Here is a 6,037-nt window from a genome sequence, read left to right as displayed (position 1 = left end):
CTATTTGGGTCCTCTGCCCAGTTTTAAAAATCAGTTTGGTTTTGTTATTGTTGTTGTTGTTCAGTTGTATTTTTTTTAATTTTTAATATGAAATTTATTGTCAAATTAGTTTCCGTACAACACCCAGTGCTCATCCCAACAGGTGGCCTCCTCAATACCCATCACCCACCCTCTCCTCCCTCCCACCCCCCATCAACCCTCATATTGTTCTCAGTTTTTAAGAGTCTTTTATGGTTTGACTTTGAATATTAGCCCATTATCTGATATATGACATGGTTTGACAAAAGTTTGACCTATTCTATAGGTAGTCTTTTTATTTTGTTTATTTTTTCTTTTGCTTTGCAGGAGTTTTGTGTTTAATTTAGTCCCACTTGTTGATATTTTCTTTTTTTGTTTGTGCTTTTGGTGTCATATCCAAAAAAGGCACTGTTAAGACCAATGTCAAGGAGTATTTTTCACTATGCTTTCTTTCAGGAGTTTTATAGCTTAAGGCCTTTATGTGTAGACTTTGATCCTTTTAGAATTAATTTTTGTGAATGGTATGAGATATGTGACCAACTTCATTTTTCTGCAGGTTATACAGTTTTTCCAATACCATTTTTGGAAGACTATCCTTTCCCTACTGGAGGTTCCTGACCCCCTAATCAAATATTATTTGACCGTATATGCAGAGGTTTAATTCTGGGCTCTTCTGTTCCATTGGTCTATGTGCCTATTTATTATTATTATTATTATTATTATTATTATTAATTATTATTATTTGCAGTACTGCATGATTATAATTCTTATAGTTTTTAAATATAGTTTGAAATCAGGAAATGTGATGCCTCCAGTTTTTTTCATTCTTTCTCATGATTGCTTTATCTATTCAAGATCTTTTATGATTCCATACACATTTTAGGATTGCTTTTTCTAGTTCCACGAAAAATGTTATTGGTATTTTGATAGGGATTGCATTCAATCTACAGGTGGCTTTGGGTAGTATGAACATTTTGACAATATTAAGTCTTCCAATCCATGAAAACAGGATGTCCTTCCATTTGTGTCTTAGATTTCTTTCAGTGAAGTCTTATTCTTTTTATTATAACAAATCCATTACTTCTTTGGATAAATTTATTCCTAGGTATTTTATTGTTTTTGATACTATTGTGAATGGGATATTTTCTTTATTTCTTTTTTCAGATGCCTCATTATTAGTATATAGAAAAACACCTGATTTCTGTGTATTGATTTTATATCCTACAACTTTATGGAATCCATTATTTAAATCCAATAGTTTTTTAGTTTGGTATATGGGATTATTATTACATAAGATCGTATCATCAACAAATAGTGATAATTGTACTTCTTCATTTCAGATATGAATGCCTTTTATTTCTTTGCCTTGCTGATTGCTCTAGTTAGTACTTCCAATACTATGTTGAGTAAGAATGGAGTAGGCACCTTTGTCATGTTCTTAATCCTCAAAGAAAAGATTAGTATTTTCCATTAATAGAATGTTAGCTATGGGTTTGTCATGTATGGCCTTTATTATACTGAGGTATGTTCTTTCTCTACCTATCTATTGACAGATTTTACCATTAGAAATGTATTTTGTCAAATGCTTTTTCTGCATTTTTTGAGATGATTGTACAAATTTTATCTTTCATCCTATGAAGTGTATCACATTTATTTATTTGAGTATTTTATTTTTTGGGGTAAACTATTTTTTATTGGAAAACAAATACAAAACTTGGAATGGATTTGTGGCAAATCATGCCATAAGCAGATTTTCTTTAAGTGGCTAAGCAAAGTTTAAAAAGCGAGTAATAGGGGTGCCTGAGTGGCTCGGTTGGTTAAGCATCAACTCTTGATTTTGGCTCAGGTCATAATCTTATGGTTCATGGGATCAAACCCCATATCAGGCTCTGCACTTACAGAGTAGAGCTTGCTTGCCATTCTCTTTCTGTCTGCATCTCCCCTGCTCTCTCTCTCTCTCAAAATAAATAAATAAACTTTTTTTTTTAATTAAGTAGTAATAAAAAAATGTTTCAGGTGCAGGACCATCAGTACCAAAAAATAGTGTACAAGCACCTGGATAATACACCTGTTTTGCGATAGTGTAGCTTTTAAGTAAATATTGTCCACACAGAGTCCATAGTCCACAGAGTTACATCTCCACATTTCAACAACATGCTGACAGTTCCTAAAGAAAACTATCTTTTTAAAAAGGCAAAACACAGATGTTCCCTCATTTGACCAATTACATCTGTTTAGATGTGCAGAAGAGCTTAGATATATCCAGAGTAAGCCACATGTAACATGTTACTTGATCAATTTTCTAAAATAAGGTTTCAGGACAATGACAGAAAGCTGAGAAAAGAAAAAAAATGGAGGAATGGAATCCTAATTACTATACAGGCATCTTTTTAAATGTTTGTATATTTATTTTGAGAGAGAGTGTGTGAGTGGTGGAGGGACAGAGAGAAGAGAAAAGAGAGAATCCCAAGCAGGCTCCATGCACAGCATGGAGCCCAACACTGGACTCCACATGGGGCTCGATCTCATGACCTTAATATCATGACCTGAGCCAATATCAAGAGTCTTATGCTTAACCAACTGAGCCACCAGGCGCTCCTGTACGTGCATATATATATTTTTTTACATCAGGGGGAAACCTTTTACAGATAAGTTAAAAAGAAAAGGCGCATAAACAATTTTGTACAAGAAATTTAACACATTCTGTACAATGTCTTCACTTTGATGTCATCATTTGTACAAACTCTTCATAGTTTACCCGACCAGCTCCATCAATATCTGCTTCCCTGAGAATTCATCAACCTCATCATGTGTTAACTTCTCTCCCAGGTTTATCATCACATGGCTAAGCTCTGCTACACTAATATAGCCTTTGCCATCCTTATCAAACACGTGGTATGCTTCTCTAATTTCTTTTTCATTGTCTGTGTCTATGATTTTTATTGCCATCATTATGAGAAGTTCTGGGAAGTTAATTGTGCCATTACCATTAGCATCTACTTCATTAGTCATGTCCTGTAACTCTGTTTCTGTGGGATTCTGCCCAAGAGACCTCATTAGAGTTCCCAATTCTTTTTGTTGTTATAGTTCCATCACCATCCTTGTCAAATAGTGAAACAGCTTCTTTGAATTCTGAAATCTGATGTTCAGTTAGTTGGTCAGTTATGCTGTAAGTAGCACTGTTCTCTGAGAAGTGACCGCAAAACCACTCAGCTCACTGGCCCCACTTGGACTCATATTTCATATTTGAGTATTTTAAAACATCCTTCCCTGGGGTAAATTTCACATAGTCATGGTGTATAATCCTTTTTATTAGTTCTTAAATTGAGTTTGTTAATATTATTTTCAGTATTTTTGCAACTTAGTTTATCATGGATATTGGTCTGTAGATTTTTTTTTCTTGTAGTGTCTTCATCTGGCTTCCATATCAGGGTAATTCTGCCTCTATAGAATGAGTTTGGCATCCTGCTCTTAAATTTTTCTCCTCCTCTTAAATTTTTGGGAGAGTTTCAGAAGGATTAGTATTAATTCTTCCCTAAGTGATTGGTAAAATTCATCTGTAAGCCATCTTGTCCCGGGGCTGTCTATGTTTGGGATTTTATTATTATTATTATTATTAATTATTATTATTGAAGTATGGTTGACATTCAATTAGTTTTATGTGTATAATAGAGTGATATGACAATTCTATAAATTACACAATTTCACCATGATTAAATGTTGTTACTATCTGCCACCATATAATGTTATTACAATATTACTGGTTATACTCCCTATGCTATCCTTCTCATACCCATGACTTATTTATTTTATAATTGGAAGTTTGTACCTCTTAATCCCCTTTACCTATTTCACCCATCCTCCACCTCCCTCCCTTCTGGCAACCACCAGTTTGTTTTTTGTACTTATGGGTCTGTTTCTGTTTTGATGTTTTTGTTTGTTCATTTGATTTGTTTTAATATTCCACATATAAGTGAAATCATATCATATTTTTCTTTCTTTGAATTATTTTTCTCAGCATAATATTCTCTGGGTTAATCCATGTTGTCACAAAAGGCAATATCTCATTATTTTATGTCTGAGTAATGTTCGATTCTTTATCTACATATCTATCATCTATCTATCTATCTATCTATCTATCATCTATCTATCCCACATCTGTGTGTATGTGTGTATATATCTTTTTCAAGATTGCTGAAAACACTGACTCCATCATCTTTGGACCTTCATTTTGTTTATGCCCATGCAATGACCTCCTTCAAGGTTGTGTGTTTAGGGCCTTTGGAGGTTAATGTACATTCCGAATGCAATGTGAGAAGGCTTGTTCTGATATTCTCTAAAGTGACACACAGAAGGCATCACTTTAGATAACTAGTAGAAATGACTGGTGCATAGAAGGTACCACTTTATGGGTGCCTGGGTGGCTAAGTCAGTTAAGCATCTGACTCTTGGTTTCAGCTCAGGTCATGATCTCACAGCTTTGTGGATTCAAGCCCCACATCAGGCCCTGCACTGGCAGTGTGGAGCCTTCATGGGACTCTCTCTCTCTCTCTCTCTGCCTCTCCTCCACTTGCATTGTCTCAGTCTCTCAAAAAAAATAAACTTAAAAAAATAAAACCCATTTTAAAAAAGAAGGTGCTATTTTAGATTACCCTTTGACCTTACCACAATGCCCCTTGCCCTATGAAAGCTGTGGATTAAGATCCAGACTCTGGCAGAGAGTAGCTGTGTAGTGTGGCTGGATCATCTGTCTGCCCCATCTACCCTTTAGTAAGTCACCTTGAATAAAATTCTGTAAACAGTATGGACTGACTTGCATTGTTTTTTTGTTTTTTTTATTTGTTTGTTTTGATTGCTTTTTGGGTTTTCTTTTGGTCTCAAAATGACTTCTCAGTCTAGAGGTTATTTTACTGTCTCTACTCCACCTTCTAACATCCATTCCGCTATTAGTAGACACTTAGGTTGCTCCCAGATTTTGTTTATTGTAAGTAATATTGCCATAAACACTAAAGTTCAAATTAGCCTTTTTGTTATCTTTGCATAACTTTACTGCGTAAATAGCCAGTAGTGTAATTACTGGGTCATTTGGTATTTCTCTTCTTAATTTTTTGAGGAATGTCTGTACCATTTTCCACAGTGTTTGCACCAATTTCCATTCCCCTAACAGTGCACAGAATACTGATTCAACTCCTTACTCATTGTTGGTCTGTTTATACTTGCTATTTTTTTTTCCTGGTTGAATGATTCTAGGAAATTATCCATTTCATCTAGGTTATCTAATGTGTTAGCTATAGTCATTCATAGTAGTCTCTTATAATATGTATTTCTGTAGTGTCACTTATGATTACTCCTCTCATCTCTAATTTTATTTATTTGAGTCATCTTTCTTTTTTCTTAGCATTGTAAAGTTCTCTCAATTTTGTTTATCCTTTTAAAAAATTGTTCTTGGGGCGCCTGGGTGGCGCAGTCGGTTAAGCGTCCGACTTCAGCCAGGTCACGATCTCGCGGTCCGTGGGTTCGAGCCCCGCGTCAGGCTCTGGGCTGATGGCTCAGAGCCTGGAGCCTGTTTCCGATTCTGTGTCTCCCTCTCTCTCTGCCCCTCCCCCGTTCATGCTCTGTCTCTCTCTGTCCCAAAAATAAATAAAAGTTGAAAAAAAAATTGCTCTTATTTTAATTGATCTTTTTTTTTCTACTCTCTATTTCATTTACTTCCATTCTGATCTTTATTTTTTCTTTCCCTTAACTTTGGGCTTAATTTGATTTTTTTTCCTAATTCCTCTAGATGTAAAGTCAGGTTGTTTATTTTTAATCTTTCTAATTTCCTAATATATACATTTTACCACTATTAACTTCCCTTTTGGAACCACTTTTATGCCATCCCATCGGTTTTGGTAAGTTGTGTTTTTCTTTTCATTTGTTTCTAAATATATTTGATTTCCATTTTGATTTCTTTTTTGATCTGCTGGTTGTTCAGGAGGGTGCTGATTAGTGTTCACATATTTGTAGATTTTCCAGCTTT

At 34.8% G+C, this 6,037-nt stretch overlaps 1 pseudogene; it reads right to left on the bottom strand.

Moving 5' to 3' along the window:
• Nucleotides 1-203: 203 nt before the first annotated feature.
• On the bottom strand, nucleotides 204-5,459 carry LOC128311616 (calmodulin-like; annotated as a pseudogene).
• Nucleotides 5,460-6,037: the final 578 nt, after the last annotated feature.

Source organism: Acinonyx jubatus, chromosome X (genome assembly GCF_027475565.1).
Source record: "Acinonyx jubatus isolate Ajub_Pintada_27869175 chromosome X, VMU_Ajub_asm_v1.0, whole genome shotgun sequence".
Classification (NCBI taxonomy): Eukaryota; Metazoa; Chordata; class Mammalia; order Carnivora; family Felidae; genus Acinonyx; species Acinonyx jubatus.
This window is presented reverse-complemented; position numbering and strand designations above follow the sequence as displayed.